The 20,658-nt window shown below is 38.4% G+C and overlaps 1 long non-coding RNA gene across 3 annotated transcripts in view; it reads right to left on the bottom strand.

Annotated features, from left to right (window-relative positions):
- LOC138068763 (uncharacterized) overlaps positions 1 to 20,658 on the bottom strand; it is a 244,970-nt gene that overhangs the window by 20,138 nt on the left and 204,174 nt on the right. For all 3 annotated transcript variants that reach the window (XR_011143513.1, XR_011143511.1, XR_011143512.1), the window contains one exon: positions 9,944 to 10,095. This is a non-coding gene — a long non-coding RNA (uncharacterized lncRNA). The remainder of the gene's footprint in view (positions 1 to 9,943; positions 10,096 to 20,658) is intronic.

The following is a 20,658-nucleotide window of genomic DNA, read 5'->3' on the forward strand; positions in this document are numbered from 1 at the left end:
TAAGAGTGTGTGTGTGCAACGACAACTGACTGAAGCTGACTTTGCATCCGCTAGCTCTGCGGCAGCCAGAAGTGTTGCTATAGTAGCCTTAATGTCAATGCAGGCCATAAAACCCACCTAAACTCCCAGATCTAGTGTCCGCTAAACTCCCTGTTGCCATGGCTACACTGCTGTAAGCACTAGCTAATTTCGCAAGCTCTAAGAGGACTCTACGCATTGCGCTCTGGTACTTAGGTTGCACTACAAGCCTACCCTGAGAGAGTCGGGACGAGTTCCAGGAAGTAGTCCTGCCTACTATTGCCCAATCTCCTCAAATGAGATGGTAGTCTAGAAACAAGACTGACATGGCATGATCTCCCCCCCTAATTACCAAATGTCACTCACACCGCTAACACACATTTATAGTATATTCCTTAATAGAAGCACTATCTGACCACATGTAGAAAAGCAAAGTCACTGTTGTTTACTTCCCTCCATCTACATTTCACCTAGATTTGCACATTAACCGTGACAATTGGCATCACTGCATCTCTTGACCAGTGCCTTCAATGAAACAAGCATCCAGACTTAATCTGTAGGAAAAGGAGAAAGCTTTGTTTGCTTGAAACGCATTTAGGATGTCTGTGTGTGCCAGAAGGTTACCTGAATAAAAGCCATTGCCTGGAAAAGGAGATAAGTTTATGAACAGTGGTATACTCTATTTATACAGAAATCCGTATAAATAAACCTACTCTGTATTTTATGCACAACGTTCTCTTTTAGTTTCATAATAATGGCTACAGTGCACCATAATCTTGCCCCTCCCTTATCAGCGTTTGTAACTACGTGACCCAGTAAAGTTAGCACCAGCTGATGCTTGGTGGCTTCTCCTGAAATACACAGCAGGAGATAACAAAGGGGGCACTTGGAAATCCTCTCATCTCTCTCACATCCTTTGCAGTTGATCAAAAATAACTTAGCCAAAGGCTTTAATTTTTGTCCTGATATTTTACTGAGGAAGTCTGTAATTAAACAAACTCAGGCCTCTAGTTTTATCAACTTCTAAAAAACTCTCATTGGACAACTTTTTACCGCACCAAAATAATACAGCTATTCAGTAGCTCACTTCTGGGAAGATGCTTCCCACTCTCCGAGATGTGACTTATAACTATTGCCAAAAGCAAGAAAGTAAAGGAATTGTTAAGTCCAAGAGAAGAGTGCTCTTTCAAGGTCGAAGTGTTGAACGAAGCCAAGGTATTTATTCGGCCATGTAACTCCCGTGAAGTCCAGGAACAAGACAAGACACGTTCCACTGGATCTAAGAAGGCAATAAGGCTAAGTTCTGAAAATTACTTTTTGTTTTGTTTGTTTTTAATTGGAAAATTTCAAACTCAACTTGCAACATGCCCCCTAATACATAGAATTTGCCATCAAGTTCAGTGCATTATCAAAAACACCAGACATCCAAAGATGATGTAAACCAGGCAAGATCTGTGTTATTTTAGACTGCAGGTTACAGGAAAAAAAGGGGAATAGAGAAGGATGTCAGTATTCTTCCTCAGCACAAGACGATTATAATATTCTCCCATCAAGATTCAAATATATTAACAGAAATAATAGCAAAGTCACTCAACTGTCCCCCAGTTTTTATTTCCCAAGTATTCACAACACTACTGTCACTATTATACTATTACCAGTCACTCCTAAGTACTCTGAGTGACTTTAGTTTTTCAATAAGACAGGAACAGTGTCTTCCTTGACACCTTCTAGCAAGGTTTGGGATACGACACACTATACGTACACAGTATTGCATCTGTTTAGGGAGTTAAACAGCGGCTCTACTGCCAGAAAAACCTACATGAACAATGGGAGTCTTAGCCTTTCTGATTGATGAGATTTGAGATTGAGATTAAATTACTTTCCTTAAATACCCTAAATTACTCCACTAAAAATAGTTTACAACCAAAATTTTTATCTTCCTGTCTGCTTTTCCCTTCCTGTCCATAAAGGATCATGTTGCTAATTCTGAGAAAAATAACTCCTGATCTAAATGTTTACAAGAAATTATTATTTTTTAAAAAATAAAGTATTAAAAAATAACTGTTTTTAAACACTTCCTTTTTATGTACCATCAGGAGAACCACATTTAAGAGAGACACATGCCCAGTAGCATCTATGGTGTAGGGAACACAAGCTCCTCATAAAGCTTTCTCTTCTAGTTGAAGCTCTGTCAAAAATTCTGCATGAAGAATCACTGCAGAACTGCTACTTCCATTTCTAAATCAAAATATAGCGTGAGGAAAAAGTTAGGTTAATCCTTTTATAAGAGAGCTGGTCAGTATTTGCTGTTCATGTCATCAATGTACTTGTTTCCGTTAATTACACTTCCTCCCCTGCTTAAGCACCATGGCTATAATTTTGCTATTCATAGCACACGTAAGAAGCATGAAATGTCTTTTTAGGACATAGTGAAGGTCACTTCCCCGCTCATACAGCTTACTATGCATTTAGATGAAATACAACTACTGTACAGAAGCTTCTGCAGTGACAGTCTTATATGAAAAAGAAAAAAACTGACCCGAACTCCTTCCTTGCACTTGGAATACTTATATCTTTCCTTTTTACAGTATCTCTCTCCGATGCCTCTCATTTACAGAACCATGTAGTATTGCAGCATTTCATTTGTGTTCCTCTTGTTGGACAAGAAAACAATTTCAGCCTCCTTGCCCCAAGACTGAAGCTCAAAATGAAGAAAACGTATTAATTGCTGCCCACATTCATATCCTAAATGCTGCAGATAATAACCTTGGAACACTAAAACAAACGCAGCACTATAAAACACATCAGTGTATCCTCCCTACTAAACAATATGAGATTTCTTTTTCTTTACCAGCACAGGCAGGTAGAAAATTTACTTAGATGGAACATTCTCTGATGTATCCTCAGAGGCCAAAGCAACTGCAATCTTTTTGCTAACTCAAAATCATTACTGAAGAACAGGTCAATGCTTAAAAACAAAAGAAATAAAAGGTGAACTCACTTAAAGTTTGAGGTAGAAAAGTTTAGAGGATTGCTCAAGAGGAGCTGAAGATAAGGATACCAGATTTTAATTCATACTCTGATGCTGCTTGGAAGGTGGTAAGAGAAGGTCGAACTTTTGCAGGTTTCTCTTAATTTTCTGCATGCAATTCTCTCCACTTTCAAAGCTATATCCAAGACCCTGACTTCCTTGACAAAGCCTGCTGATATCTAACGATGAAAACTGCTGTATTAAAACAAGCTTCCCTTATTAACAATTTCTTAGAATAACAACTATTAGCTTCCTATTCCTTACATAAATAAGTAGAGGACTTAATATGTCTGCTGCTAATCTGTGTGGATGTAACACACAGAGATTCAATATAGCTAATAAAGAACAATCTCTGAATGCACCACACTGAAACAGAAAGGCTTACTACTCTGAGGGCAGCAGAAAAGCTTATTATATTGAATAAAGCAAAAAAATCAACGCATTTTGTTAATATTAAATTTCATTTAAGTTTCATCTTATGAAACCAAAAAATAAACCCAAACAAACAAAAAACCCACCCAGAACAAAAAAAAACACCAAACAAACCCAAAAGAGAACCTAACATAAAAAGTGATCCTGACCACTCAGCTAAGCATCATTTTAGTCATGATAAATTATTTTTGTGGAAAATGCAATGTCTCACAGTCCAAGTAGACAAAACAAAGACCGATGGTCACCCCTTATAACAAATAGAGGCATACGGGTAGGGAAAATAGGCATGGGTATTCAGAGACTTTCTGGTGCCTGAAGTGAGTACATGAAGGTGATACTAACTGGCGTGGATGAAGCACTTAAGCAAATTATGCAATGTACAATAGACTTGCAAGGTCAGAAAATAACCAGTATGTAATAACATAATACAACACACACAAGAAAATGATTAAATATATCTCCTCACAAAGGGGAGAAGAGAAACAACATTTCCAGTGTGATATGCTAGGTCCTACTACGCAACATCTGAGCACAAAACCAGCGTTGTGCTTGTTAGCCGCTGTACCAACTGAACAAACTATATGAACGACAAACCCACTGCCCAGTCATGCTAGTCCCACTGCATGCCTGAGTATGGGTATCTGCAATATACAGCCTGACCAGTGGAAGAGACAAGCTCTGATTTGTGGCTGCTGGCTCAGTGACATCTGTTTTGGCCTACAGGGGTATCATGTCCCAGGAGGAGCAGCCAATACTCATGGAAAAATCTGGAGCTGGCAGAATGCCAGACAGAGCTCTCCTGTGAGCTGTTTGATCCACATTAGCAAAACAGGTCACTAAAAAAATCCACAAGAAGATCCACTCTCCCTAACTGGTGCCTGCGGCTCTTTCCCCTTTTGCCTCGTCCTTTCTGGCTAAAAGGCTGGCCTGTATTAAGAATGGATGTGGTTAGTCTGCCACTGTATGCCAGAACTGAAATAATTTTTTCACTGCAAAACTACCTCCCCTTTAGTCAGGAGAGAGATGCAGTGGCAGAGCAAATGCAAAAGTAAACTGGAACTCAATTAGCATCCACAAAGTTTCACTCAATAGACATAATTGCTGTTAAGAAACAAAGTACCCTAAATTATTTTCAAAATCAGTTATGAGCTTACAATACACCAGAATGCTAGATAGCTTTAGATTAGCATAAGACTATAAAGCAGTCTCAGAACTATGGAAACATATCATTCCTTTATTTGTAATTCAAAACTGATATTGCTAAACAAGCTGAGTCAGAATTTCTGCCCTGATTTACTGATTTCACCTTCATTTGCCTAAATTACAATAGTAAACATATGAAAACAAGGAAAAGCAAAAGTCCTCCCTGCCCTGTGCCATGTCAATAGGACAGATGTGCTAGCTTCTAAGATGTTTACTTTTGGTTGTCCTTAGTTCAACGAATAAAAAAAGTTAGCTGCTAATAATCCTTCTATCCTTTTGTAAAACTAGAAGGACACCCTATTTGATCTATCAAATCAGATCTAGCATAAACTGGCCCAGTAGAGATTTCCTAATTTCCATCCAGGGAAGATCTTTTTTGCTCTTGAAAACAGCTTCCCAATGGGGTAGTTCAATAGTTTGTTTACAGTCCTAAAGAGTCCAGCTTCCACCAAGTGCCTGATGAGAGAGCCCAAGATATACAGAGGAAGGAATAAATTCTGACTGCTGTAGTAGCCTCCTTCTCTGCTCAAAACTCATCATTGCACAGCCAGCAGCAGGAGTTTTGCATTATACGGTGTGGGCTGCCTCTAGGTACATTTCCTCACAGTGCACAGCAGGGATGAAGACAGGCTTGGCATGCATCCTGCCCTTTAGGGCCCTAGGGATGCCAGCCCCTGGGGATCTTTCTCGCTTCTCCACCTATGTAAAACCAGTTTTTCTGCTGTGAACAGAAAATAGCAGGAATATGGCCACATCTTTTCCTACGAATCAGTCTATTGCAGTCCTAGCAGTGGCCAAGAGCAAAGATCGTAAACTGAGATCTCTGCAACTACTTTCTATAGCTTACACAAATCCACTATCTGAGAGCTGTATAGAAAGCAATGAGATGCACATATGTAAATATTATGTGATATAAATAAATTATAACATAAATAACGGACAACATTTGTCACAGCCTGAGCTTGCGTAAGGACTGTGATTATGCCACTCTTCCCAGCAAACATCACCAACCCAAACTGTGCAGGGTACAGGATGCAGTTTCTGAAAGGAAACTGAAAAACCTTCCTGTTAATGAAATGTGAGAGGCCCTACAGCTTGGTATGACTTTTCAAGTTTGCACCTATTATCCAGCTACATATTCCTATACAGAGGATAAGTCTTTCCTCTTTAGAAGTGACAAGGATAGAGGAAGAAGTCTATAAATCAATGAGGTACAACGCTTATCTCAATCCAGTCATGTATGGATTAAATAGGACTACTGAAACAAAGATCATCTCATTTTCAAGGTCTTTTCTTACAGTAAATCTAAGCAAACATGAATTAGATTTCCCCATAGTAAAGCTGCAAACAGAGATATGCTTTTTCACTCTCTTTCCTTTGTTCCTTCAAAACATACCTGGATTTTAATATTTAAAAGAGTATTCAAGTCAACCCAATAAAAAGTTAATGTAATTTATTTCCCTTGTTTTATCCTTTGTTCTAAAGTTTCTGATGTATAGTATTGCGTATTTCCTAAGGTTCTTTTGAAGAGTTCCTATATGCAATTAGCATTACACAAGGGATTGAAATCTCCATTACAGTTTGCTGGGTCTGCCATAGGTAATCTTGCAAAGTAAAATCATATAAGCAGCCTCAGCTGGCCTGTCTTAACTTACTGATGTGGGGCAGAATGATGATGGGGCAGAAAACAGTGGTGCAAGTAGCTCTTCTATCTGAATCAGAAACAGAGGGTACCCTAAATATTGGACTCAGATAGAAAACAATGAGACAAAATTTGTAAATGGAGCAAGATACAGCAGAGCCCTATTATCGAGCCTTATTTCTCATTTCACTCCATTCTTTCATCATCTCCTTGCCAAGCAGCTGCCTTATACTGATTTATGGAAATGTTATATACCTGGCTATGAATATCTTCTCCTAATTACATCATTGCAGTTCTTCCTCAAAAGGTGCAGTATTCCCTTGTTTTGGGACCCAGAGCAAAGGCTGCTCAAGACAAATGGAAATACCGCCACAGATGTCAGTATGTTTTGCCATTGGTAAAGCTACCTTTTGGGGGAAAATGAAAAAAGAGAAATATATTCCTTTTTTCTATATTTATACAGAAAGGCCGTTAAGGGTTGTGTAAATCCTTGCTCCAAAACTGCCACTAAAATGATGGAGTAGAAATAGATGAAAGATTACACTTTGGGGACAATAATCTCTGCTTCCATTCCAAGAGATGGGGCTTCGTGTAGATGACATTTAAATTGAAGAAAGAACTGCTAATGGTGATGGATTTTGCTGTTCATTCACAGTAACTACTAGAAAGAAAAAAAAATGAATTTTAGTTTTGAAAGAAGGGAATCAATACAGTAAGGGAAATAAAAAATTACAGGAAATACTGTGCCCAGTGCAACGGTGCAGAGGAACAAGAGAAATCTAGACTTAAATTCAGATGAGCAGGGATCAACTCTAGGTTTATACAGAGCTTAGCAGAGGGAATCTTTGTACGTGAAGAAACTCCTAGGCACTCTGATGACAAATCATCCATGGGTGATGGAGAAGGAAAGCAGCAGCCACAGACACTGCACCGCCTTCTACATGTACCAGCAGAGATTGGGCAAATTATGTTTGGCAGACGGTAGATTTATGCCCAGCAGCAGTGAAAACGTGTAGACTCATTACAGATCCTCTCCTGCCAGAGAAACTGGCACAGCAGACTTAGGAACCAAATAGTGGCTCACAGCATCACAATGCAATCCCCCTCCGTTGCTGAGGCAGTGCTTAGTATTAACCTGCCCCTCTTCACCAGCCAGGCATGGGGGTTTATGAGCAGACAACTTAGGGTCACAGGTGAGGCTTTGGGAATCACGTGCTAAGATGCACAAGTCCCAGACTCTACCCCTGCTGCGGTAGCATTAAGAAACTCCATGTTGCGTGGCACTCTTTTCTGAGACAGAAAAATAAATTAAATGAGAATCTTGCACTAATAAACAAACAGACAAACAAAATTCCTAGTTTACAGTGATAGGTCTATAAGCACATAATGGTCAACATTTTGGGGATTTAAAAAGCTATCTAAATTGTTCATTAGTTCATTGGGGACATGTTTCTTTTTCTTGCATTTTTATGTGATAACAGTGGAGGATTAAAGTGATCTTGCAGAAAGATGTCCGTTCCAGTTGCTTTATCTTTTCCAAAATGACAACTTGATTTCTTCATGAGCTGGCATGTAGCATGCAAATTAATATATCACATTTTGCCAGAAAACAAAGCAATGCTTGTCACCATGTCATTTCAGTTGCACAGGTGTTTCTTTCCTAGTAGGGGAAGTAGGCAGCCCTCCCATTAGAGTAGCACATTGGCCAAAAAGACTTTCTACCAAAAAAAAAAAAAAAAATCCATAAATACAGTCCTCTTTGCTAGCTCTTCTGTGAGTTTAAAGCAAAGTAAGACAGCTAATTATGACAAATGTTACAATTCATCACTTCATGAACACAACCCAAAACCATCGTGAAGCAATGCTCCCAATTCTCACTTTGTTTGGTCAGACGAACAACTATGAATAAACGTGCGGTAGTCGTCATCAGAAAAACCCTCCCTCATCCAAGCGATTTAAAGGATACAAGCAGATCTTCAAAAACAACAGCAACAAACAATAAACCAAAGCAACCAAAACACACAAGAAACCCATGCATAAACCGAAAACATAAAAAGAGACAAACAAGAATATGGTTGGATTTTTTTAGCTGTAACATCTCTTTGACTTAACTTCCTCCCTCTGGGGCAGATTCTCAGGTGACATAAAATGTCTTTAACAGCTGCCAGACAGCAATAACAACCATTCGGCAAATGAAGAGCTTTCCAGAGAATAACCAGCCCTTACGAAAGGCCATTCATTTCCTTCTGCTATCTATTTCTTCATTCTTCAGTCATATGGCACTTGTCATACCACCCACCTAGCTGCAACTTCATCTTTCCATTTTATTGCATATGCCTTGCAAATGTCTTTCCTGCCAACATGTTGGCTTATGTTAACGGTAAAATAAAGACTAAAAAAGCAGGTATAGTTTCTGAACTAGATCATATTACCATATTAGAATGCCTGCATGTTTCCTAATAGCAAGACACATTTCTAAAGCAGTGAAGGAAACTTTTTATGAACAGAAATACCATGAACTGTTTGTTTCTATGATGTTGGCAGTTTACAGAAACAAAGAGAGAGTTCTGAGAGTTGTCACTGCAGCAAACATATACTTACTATACCACACATATGTAATCACTGTGTTCTAGCGCACTGTATGTTAGCAGTATGTTAGCAAGTACTTAATTGGATGCTCATTCCCTAAAAAGAAAAAATACGGCTTTACAGTCTCCAGGAACTTGAGTTTAAATTCAGTTTTAATTGCAGTTTTATCGGCAGCATGAGTTTCACAGTACCTGGGTATGTGGGTGCCCATGTTGCGGGGGCAAAGGAAACCTCTCTTTTCCTACTCAGGGCCTGGTACTAGTGGGACACGCTTGCAAATGACAAAGTTCCATCTCACTCGCTCTGCTCAGTCTCTCCTGTTGCACGTTATGGGTGAGCTATAACGTGCACATTTGCAAATGAACAGCTATTATGAATGCAAAAATGGCTGTAGATTTAGCTCTATCGCTGCTTTCTCCCTGCAATGTATTACTATTAGCTACAGGCTCTATCAATATTTAATCCCAGTAGCAGCAAGCTTTCCTCCAGAATGGGAGACTATTCTTTAACTGTATCTTATAATTAATGAAGATGTCATTAGGAAGAAAATAATGTTGACTCGATTTCTGCAAGAGACTACATACAGTGTGGCCTGTAAATTGTCTCCATTAAAACATGTTTATAGCAAGATGAATATTTCACTGATACAGCACTAATTCAGAAATACCCAGCCAAGGCTGAACAGATATCCCTTCCCAGAGAAGCTCGTGCGGCTGACTGCACCTTGCAACCAACAGATAAGCAAAAAGCCGTGATTTATTTTGGCCACGTGAACAAGAGTAAAAAAGAAAAAAAGTACAGCATAATGTTATGACCACTTCTAGGTTGTTGTGATGTTAGCATTTCTATTAAGGAATTCCCATTTTGCTTCATTCATTCCGTTTTCCAACGGACAAGCACTCAAAAGAAAGCAAAATACTATGCTAGTTCTCAAAATTCAGGAAGCCAGCCACAAAATGATTCTCTCTAGCTAAACAATTTGCATCAATAATGCACATGTGAGCATAAAAAACCACTTTGCAACTTACGCGCTGACAAAAGAAATTTCTCCATTCTGCATTACTCAGGGAGAAGCAGAGTATCAGAAACGTGCTTCAGCAGTCCAGGCTCATTATGATCATTCCGCCTTGAGCAAAGGTCTAACGTTTGCCTTCAAATCATGACCAGGATGCCATCATGGCTGAAAAAGAAAAGTGGAAAGGATTGGCTTGTAAAGATTCTTGATGTGATATGATGTGAAACATCCGTCCCTCTTAAAAGGAAAAAAAACAGCACACATTTAAACACTAGGATTTGCTTAGACACAATCGTTTCCTTTGAGGACTTTTAACTGAAGATTTTGTCTTTTGCTGCTCCCATGACACAGACATAATCGGCTTCCCATCTTAACAGGGAGACGTGGCAAATTTCTCCTGAAAGAATTTGCTTAGTTAATTCTCATTCAAGTTACTGGGTAACAGACAGTCTAGCCGAAGTAATATTAGCTTTGGGCTAAGATTTAATAACACCCTCCCCACACATTGCATGTCTGCCTGTCCATTTATCCTTCTGGAACAACAATATATATACCATGCCATCAACATACAGAACATATGGTATGATGACTGACAGTCCGTCCACAGCATATGTACGCTGTCCCCTGCAGAAGGGAGAAGCACTTTCATCTCCAGTAACTTCAAAAGACATTTTGTTCAGAACTCTAATAGTACATTTAGTTTCATGCAAGACCTTTTAGGGAAGAAGGGATAGTGAGATACAGCATGTCACACTTGACTCCTCTCAGACATGCCTTTTTATAATTCCTCCTACCATCCACCAATAAAATTTCTTGTCATGACCTAAAATAAAAAAATTCAGAACTCGGATGCCACAGATCATTGAGATGCATTATTGAAGAATGATTAGTATGCACCCATGTATACAGAAATTCAGACAGGTTATATTTGCAGCCTCCTGTAAGAAAACTATTTGTCTACAAGAATACCATGTGACAGTGGATTTGCTTTTCAGATATCACAGTTAAACAAAAGTTTTTATATTTATGTGTCTATGTATATATATATATATATTAATTTTACAGCTTTATATCAGGGAACATGTCAAAGTTCAGTGCTCTCAGTGACACAAGATGTTCACTTTATTTATAGGTATGTGACTGTATGCTTTAATTCCAGATATCATCAATCTCACTGTAAAGGAAGCACATTCTGTTTTATTAAAAACTTCTGGAGAACATATTTCCGACCGTAAGCAAAAGTATAAACAAATATTATAGTAAGTGATATATAAATCACTCTAAGCAAACAGTAGCATGTCAGAGTTTTCCAATTCTTTACAACATAACCCAATGACAAGGAAAAGGTTGTTAGATTTGTGTCCAAATATGGACATTTTTCTGACTGATATTTGTGATGCTTTTGGGATTAATAAATCTTTTGTCAAAGCCTGAAACAACGTTTTTACTGCAGGACAAGGAACTTTTCTTTGGAAAGTCAGGTTTGTTCATCTTATCCGTCTGAATTATATTAGAACCTAGAGGCCCCAACTGAAATCCGTCCTCATTGCGACAGGTGCTATATTTATACATAGCAAGAGCTGCACAACCCCATTATCTCATTATCAAAACTGGCCAAGCGCTACAGGGCAGAAAAGAGGTAGATGGCAATCAAGGTCATGTGTGAACCCAGGCTCTGCTGCTGACCTGACACCTGGTTATCATCTCTTCTTGCACTGTGCTCTACCCTCTGGCAGCTGAATGCATTTGAAGAAAAACAGCATCACATATACAATGTACACGAGTAGATGTTCTTTCAGGAAAGTTTTCTAATTTCAAGGGTGCACAAAGAAGCATGTATATGAGGATACGTATTACCCTAGCAGCAAGCTGAACAATATTTGGTCTTCAAAGAGTGAAATAGTAGAGAAATAGAAAATTTCCAATCACACTAATATATATTTAAATGTATATATTCTAAACACACCATTAAAGAATATCTGAACACCGAGAATACTACCCAATTCATTCTCCATTTCTCTCAGCTCCAGTTATTTAGCATTACTCTTTACAACTTGCTCTTTTGCTTACAGAGACAGTAAAGATAGCTAAACTGGTGACAGCCCTTGTAGCGGGCATTAACAGGACTATTCTGCAGTCATGGTCTCCCTTTACAATGTTGAAAGACCTCAAATGAGAGGGAATATAAAAAGTTTCGTAGCTAAAATCCCGTTACCAAAGACTGACAAGCTATGTAACATTTGTGCTACTCTAAAGGACTACCGTGTAATGAAATGTGAGAGAAGGTTGTATTCACTTGTGGAACAAAACAGAACAACAAACTGTAAATTCAATTCTGTGATCTCAGTAGAGTAAAGTGTAGTCACTTCTTACCATAAATATATGGAGAAAGCGGAGGATAGTTCTGGCTTTTAAAAGAACACTCCCAAAGCTGTGAATAAAGTTTTTATGGCCAGCAGTTTGTGGTAAAATGGTACGATGGCCTTTGAAGTGAATATATTATACAGAAAGCCTTGGAAGTATAGAATACTGCTGCTGGTTTTTTTTTTAAACAAAAGAGGTTTCCATTTGTATAATTCTTGATATTTAATAAAATCTCACACCATAGTGGAATAAAACTTCCAACACAAGGGTGCACTAGCAAGTGAGGAAAAAAAAGCAAAAGAAAGTTGTTATTTTACAATTGTTCAGTCCCCCAGAAAAAGGAAGCTCTGCTGAAAAGCCTCGCTGCGTTGCATTGTAGTGCCAGGGGAACCAGGAAGCCTTGCAAGAAGTGGAAGTTCACCAGGGTTCACTGCCATAGAGAAAATCCTAGCTCAAGTAACAAGAGCGAGAGTGTTGGTAATTCCCTCTGGGGAGCCAGGATTTTATGTTCTAATTCCCGTTTGAAACATTAAATCAGAGGTATGATAACAGAGCTAATGGAAAAGTTCTATTTTTGTTTTTTTTACCTCTGAAACAACAGAGACAGCCTTAAAGAAACAGCAAATACTGCCTATTATTTTCAGTAACAGTTGGGAGTGTGTATGCCTTGAAAAAGATTAAGCCTGTTTGCAGTTATAATAATTTTAAACCAGAGTAACTTACCTGGTATCTATACAGCTGTTCAAAGTTACCTAGATGGCACTAGGAAGAATTTGGTTCTGTATTTCACATATACTGATTTAGTAACTTCTACAGTTTCCTTTACAAAGCACAGTATAGATGACTACAAACATTTCACAAGCACTCTGGTATGTTGCTCCCTAAGGTAAATCCATCTAACTTGAAAGAAATAATTAAATATGCTCTAGCATGTTGCTGCAAAATTGATTACCAGTTTCTTGCGAACAATCATGCATTTATACATAAATGTTCCTTTCCTGAAACAGACTGTTTCCAGATTAATGAGTAAATTACTGTTCCTTGGAAATTAATACTAGGTTTACTACTGCAGCAACTTAAATATTCAGAAATGCAACTAAAATGCTTTGCTCTTGCTTTTCTCTGCCCATTGCTCTCCTGCTTTGGGGGGGTTGGGGGAGGGGGGAAGAAAGAAAGAAAAAGAAATGCAATAAACAAATTCTACTGGCACTTCTCTGGAAAAAGTAACTTAGAAAGTTGCCAGGCAGTGTTGTGATCACCAACATTACAATTATGTTAAAAAAATCATGAATCAAACCTCCAATATGATGAAGCACTACATTTTTAACAAACAGTATCAAGCAGTACTTTCATTTCTTTGTTTGAGCCTTTAAAGATTAATTTTTTCAATTTTCTTCCAAGAAGCATTTTTTGCTAGGACCTTTAAAGAAAAAGCTGACATTCTCACATAATCACAGAGTGGGACTGTGAGGAAAAAAATAGATATTACAGGAATTTCAACAGTAGGTTAAAGTAGTACCTGGAGAGCTGTATGTGACTAAGTTGCTAGCCATTTCATCAGTCTTAGCCATTATTCACATATAGTCTACCTCCACTCCTCACCTCTGATTCTTGTTTTGGTAGATTGATTGGAGAAGTGTTCTTTAAAGTTAGTTCCCACAACAACAAACAACAAAATTTTCTGGGACATTAGCAAGTAAGTAACTGAGTAAGAACCCAGGTCTTAAGCATTGTTTTTTTATAGAGTTTACCATGAATAAAGGTCATGCAGTTAGAGAATAAAATCTATTCCTCAGCAGCATGTAAAAAAAAACCCTTCCCTCTTTTTAATCTTTTTTCCTCTATTACTTCGGTTTGCTCTGAAGTACCATGGAAACTCACCACCCGCGTGGTGTGGTATTTGCAAGCATCCACACAATTAATGGGAAAAACTGACAGTTAAGGTGAATGTGTGAACCTTGCTGTGTTTCTCTGATACGCGAGTTTTATTAAATTATTATTTCTGACTCATTAAGCAATTAACCTATTCTTCCTGTTCTAAGTGAGGAAATAATCAACTATTTATCTACTTTCAGAAGCAAGAGGGGAGGTGAGAAAAAGGCTATTTTTAATGGCGGAAGAAAACTGACAGTTGGGAATCAATAAGGAAAGGATAAAAAGCTCAGTGGACCCTGGTGGCTAGCCAGGCTTGTATGACGAAACCTGCCTGGTTTCTAAAGCCAAACACACCCAAGTGGTGTATGCGACTGGTAAAGATGGCATGCCATCTTTAACTCCCCAGTCCCAGTAGTCAACGTTCATGCGGATTTAGATGGAATGGAAAACTGAACAAGATCTAAGGAGAACTTGAATTGGCACCTCTAGACCTAAGCCACCCTAATGCAGCTGATATTCCCATGAAACAATAAAGCACAGTATCTCTATGATTCTTTTACCCAAGAGACACAGTCATGACAGGCAAAGGCAGATAAAATTATTTTTCTGGTGACCAGCACAACCTGATTCCTAAACTCATTCTCAGAGACTACAGAATCAAGTATGAACTGACCAAAAATCAAGCATAGCAGGGAAATGCAAACACTTTCTGGCATAGTGTCAATCTGGGGGAAAATTTACATTAAAAAAAGAACTGGAATATTGCCACGTTCTCATCAAGTCTCTCTAGGAGAACTGCAATCTCTGATCTTTCTTAATTTGTAGAAGGTTTCCTGCCAACCCTATGATTTAGGGAAATGAAAATCCACTTATGTTTCACTCTGGTCCTGTAACGCCACATGATGATTACAAGTGAACATGTAGCCTCATCACAAACAAAAAGTCACACAGAGCAGACTTATTTCACCTATGAAACATGATCAAACATAACGAAACCAGTTTCACTGTTTGAGACAAAAGCAACAACTATTATTAAAAAGGATAATAAAAAACTGATACAAAGAATAAGAACTCCAATCCCTGATTGTGGTCTACGTTTCAAAATTGTAATTCCAGCATCTTGGTTGCTAACCAGTGTGGCGGAGTACCTGCAAAATCTACAGGTTTCCAACTGCATATTGTATTTGAATACTGTATATTTTACTTGAATCTATTTTGAACCGAACTTTTGGTAGACATTGTGGAATAAAAATGTATTTGCTATGTCTGCTACACTCAGACCAGTATAGCAACATAAAGCTTTTTCAATCTAAAATGCAATGGCTCATTGCATCTCTGTTTAATATATATGAATTGCAAATTTAAAGAAGAAATACAATTCCCCTGAAGCATTTGCCTTCTTCTCATCTCAAACTGAAAGGTGATGAACCTCTTAAGCATTGCATAAGCTGACATAAAGGCTTCTAGCTGCTCAGTAACATGAATTCTGGTGGGGCAAGAGTAGGGGGAGGGGGGCAACAAAACTGTGTGAAAGACAGACTTTGTCTTTCTGGGCAGAGATACTCAAATACTGCCTGAAAATACGTGTACTTCCTTTCACTTGGAAAATACTCTGTTTGGGTCAGAGCAACCAATTCCCTGTGAAGACAAAGTCTTCTCTTACTGACTTACTGTACACTGGTTTTTGAAAAAGCATGTATCTTATTTCTAAGAACTGAAAAGTGACACTACACATCTGTTTCCATTCCTTGTTCTTTACGAACTTCCTTCAGACTTTATTCATATAATTGGGATCAGTCTTGCTGCTTAGAATCCTGAATTCCTGCTGCAATTGTAAACCTTAGTTTTTAGCCAGTCTTCCTAAAAGGAAGAATAGCTACATAAGCATAGTGAGAATCATTATACTTTGTGCATTATACTGTGACTGCCTCTCTGCTTGCTGTCTTCTTTCCCCAGCTCCATAACAACCCTTGAATCCATTAATCAATTTAGATTCAATCTGACATAGGATAAAGGTCCTGTTGGCTGACAGTTTTCTGCCTAGCGACTGGATCATGATTGGAGGAAACAACTAGCCATCAAATAACACGTGAGCAAAGCAAGTGGCACCTGTCCATCAAAGAACATTTGAGAACATGCTGGAATCATCCTGAACCTGCCAGAGCCACCACATAATAGTATGACCACACCCCCAGTTCCATCACAGCTATAAATGAAATGACCGCCGCGGGTGTCCGGACCTCGAGATTGCCTCATCGGACGCAGCCGGTCTGCTGAAGTGACAGAACTGCCCTTGGATCAGGATGTCGCCCAGGGAATTCCCACCGGGATTTAAATCTCTCTCCGCATGGTTGTGTGAGTGTTCAGTGCACCTACTGGACGGCTGTTGTCCAATCTATAGAAGCAAAGCTTCTTCGTTGAAGGGGACCGTGATTGTCCAAATCACGAAAGCGATAGCTTCCTCGCTCTTCACTGCTTTTCCCTTTTGAGAGTAGCTACTTACCCTTCTTTTGTCTGTTATTTTGTTTCTGTTCCTCTCTTTGTGCCCTATCCTATAAATAATAAATATATGTAAATAGTTGATATACGCAAATAGTTTGACAAAAATGTTTTACTAGTAAATTATTTGTTAGCAAATCTATTCGTTAATAGTAGGAACGCCTAGACCAACATCCGAATCTGTTATCTGTCACAGTTCAATAAACTGTTTAATGATGCCTTTAAACTGGTTCTGTGCCAGTAATTGATGCCTTTAAACTCTGTCCTTCAGTGACATCTTCCTGTGTTTCTAATAGGTATCCATCTGCTTTGTGATTTTAGGAGAGACAGGGTTTACAGAAGACAGATAGAAAGCCTTTGCAGTAAGTATGTTACCAACATGTAATACAAAAGTGACAAGTTCTTTTCTCTTTTTCATGTAGAAATCTATAAATGGAGACTTGTTTTAAGTAAAAGCTCCAGAGTATGCTCTTTAATCACTTTCAAAAAACACATTATGGTGTGAAAGGACAAAGAAGGGAGCACTATCTTTCATTCTTCCCCCTCCATATATAAAACATTAACAGGACACAGCCAAAGCTCTTCAAAGAGCAGAAGATGATTCCTCACCAGTTACTTTTAACACAGGAGAGTGATCCCCATCCTCAATCAAAAGCCAATCTAACTCCAGGCATCTCTGTTTAGGCCATCCATCCCTGCTCTGAAATCCTAACCTATGCAATGAGAGATGTGTTGAACCTTTGACATTTCCACAGATGTACATCAGTGCCTTAAAGATTTATGTGAACATTTCCATTCCTCTAGAGTAAATACAACATTTTTATTGAATTCAACTGATCTAAATGAAGATTGAAAACATTAACTTTATAATGTCTAGCTTAATGGTTGGCTGGGTGATGTTACGGACCACGCTTACAGTCCCAGCAATGAACCTAATCCTCTAAAATGCTTGAAACTTCCTAGGAGTAAAATAAAATTCAATAGCACCACCAACCCAAGTATACTCCTCCCCAGGAACATTCTTGAAATGTAGATTTCAGAAATAGCATTAAATTGAAACACAGAAGAAATTATCTGAGAAAATACTGGTTTCTTCTAACTACTCTCTTGAATTCTCATGTTTAAAAAATGTGGTAAGCAGAAGTAAAGCATAGGAATCATGAATGACTGAAAAATCTAAGCTTGCAAGAGGCAAAACCAATACACAATACACATTTCAAAGAGAAAAACAGGATATAGATTTCATTATGTTTTGAAATGCCCTGATTGCTATTTTGTTGTTGTTGCTTTTAAGAATAGTAAAGAGTGGAGCGACCTGACAGAAATACAGCCACTGCTCTCAGATGTTCAGTACCTGGAAAAAATGCTCAGCAAGAAAAAAAGATTAATATAGTTAAAAATTTTCCCATCTAGTGCTGTTCCCAATGGAACACATGCAGAATAGTAGCAACAAACTATTAATCCCAATAAACTTGGGGTGAGAAGAACGGTGGTCGTTTTTTCAGTAACTTGGATTTCCGTTAAGGTTTTCAGGCAAATCTATAGGATGCATTCTGCGATATTTGAGGCACGAGGTCATGAGGAGTTGCTCTACTCCTAGAAGATCTACATTCACACTGTGATTCTACGTGATTTTTGGCACCTACCAGATACCTAAAATACAGCATAGTTCTCCTTGAATCCTCTTTTAGTCAGGAGAGAGGCACAGTAATCTCTGAAAAGCAGTTCACATCATCCTGGGATTCAGTCACTTTCTGGGTAGTCTTTTGTGTTTGATTTCTAAAGGACAAGTTAGTCCTTTTGCTTGACATTATGAGCATTTTGCATGAACATACCCCTGACTCACAGACATGGGAGTGACTGAACTACATTTTAATATACTTCATAATAAATGCTAGGCACTCCTTGGAAACTCTTTTGATTCATATTGACAACAAAGGTGAAACTAAACATTTGGAAAATTCAGGAGCAGTAACTGCATTTCTTTGGAAGGAAATGCAGAGGCCTTTCTCTCCATTTAAGCTGTACAGTCCCATTTCATCACATTACTTACTTACTTCAGGGGCTAAGGGACAAGACTTAAATATTGCTTTTAAAATCTTTACCTATGCTCTCAGCTATATAATTATCAGCTTTCACAACACTGAAGAGAGTGATTACAGATAACACGTATGATTCATGAGCTGAAGTGCCATCACACCCATAAGGGGCTTCATTTAAAAGAGAGAGCTTTCAGCAGCAGTCAGAAACCGTCAGGCCTCCAGGCTATGATCAGCAAGGACACGATCCAGCTCCCACAGAAATCGCTGTGAATGCTTCCATTTGCTTTAGCAAGTGTTGAACTGGAAAACTCTCTGCTGGAGTAATATCAGCTACAAAAACTCAACTGACAGTGACTGCTGTATTGCTGCCAAAGTGATTTTGTGGTAAAGTTTGGGTAATCTTGTGAACCAACTCAGACTCTTATGAACTAACTCCTTATCCGAGGTCTAAGGAAAACCAGAAGAAAAGTTTAAATACTTATCTCTAGCTGCTTAATCACCAATGTTTCATATGCAAGAACAGTATGTTAAATGAATGTTTTCTCTAAACAGGAAATTAAGCATGGGAAGTAAGCAGTGATACTATTTTTATAGCATTTCACTGACTGGGGCTGAAAAACTTGGCAGGAGGTAAGTGTGTTGCATACAGCTTCTTTCCCCATGCAGCAGGGACTTCTCAGAAGCTAAGCTACTATTAATCCTAATAGCATTGCAGAGCAATCACACCAGCTATAAAAAAGATGGACTGCCAGTGGTCCTGTCCACTTACTGCTCTTCTTAGACAAGATAGATGTGCAAGTTAGGTAGTCCTCTGCCTCCAGACTATGGACTGCAAAATATCAGGTCAGGAATTGACAGGGTGGTGGAGGTGCTGTTCTCCGTGGCTTGCCATTATGTACATTTTGCTCAGAAGAAGAAAGCCCTGAACTTGGCATCCAGGAACACAGGAATGAGAGGACAATAATTCTGTAATTTCTTGAGAGAGAGAACAGGGAGGTTTGCTGCTTTTGTGTGTCTTTGTGATAACATGTAGAAAGAACATCCTCTGTTATAAGAGGAAGTACGGTACAAAGTATTAAAACAACCGAATGGAACAGGAACTGGAGAGGTAACTGCAAGCCTTAGAGAAACTAACAACAGCATCTGTGTTGTCCACATTATAATGCAAGGACATTCTGTTATCCAAAATGAAATGTTAGCCAAGAATCCCAAAATAAGAAAGCAAATCCCATGTAAACTAAATGGAGAAGAAGCTTAGATATGGAAATAATTCCCTCAGAAATAAGAATTTATACCAGATGAATAGAAGAAGTCTGAAGAGATAGATGCAGAAAAATGACAACAAGACGCAATGATGAAATTCCCCATCAATTTGAGGATTTAGATCTCTTGGCTTTGTACATGAGATTTTTTTGCAAGACACTACATTTAAAGCACACTGAAACCCAGAGGACATAAAATGGTATCTAGCTCATTTCACCATTGAAATGCTGTTGCATCACTAATGGTGCATCAGTAGATAACAGAATTAAAACAAAAGGGGGAAAAAAAAGGACGCGTTACATGGAAAACGAGAATACTAATTTGGCTCTCTATTTTCAATTATATGTTGGCATGATTATAACAAGCCATATTAAGGGCAAATTCAAGAAAATACATGTAGATGTAATAGGAAGATACAAACAAGAAAAGAGTATTTGCTAGTCCAGTATCCTTCTATTGGGAGCAGTACCATCTGTTTCAGAAGGAATCAGAAATTGAAAGTATTAATATGGAAAAGAAACTTTCAAATGAAAAGCTTCTTTCTCACTTCAGAGGTTGGCTGAAGGTTCTGACCTTCTGCCCTTCCTGAGTTTTTTTAATCCTTTCTAAAATAACTGTTAGTATTTGTTAGACGCAGAGATATGTAATCCAATCCGCATGCTTATTCAAAATGACTTGATCAGAA

This window comes from Struthio camelus, chromosome 11 (assembly GCF_040807025.1).
Source record: "Struthio camelus isolate bStrCam1 chromosome 11, bStrCam1.hap1, whole genome shotgun sequence".
Taxonomy (NCBI): domain Eukaryota; kingdom Metazoa; phylum Chordata; class Aves; order Struthioniformes; family Struthionidae; genus Struthio; species Struthio camelus.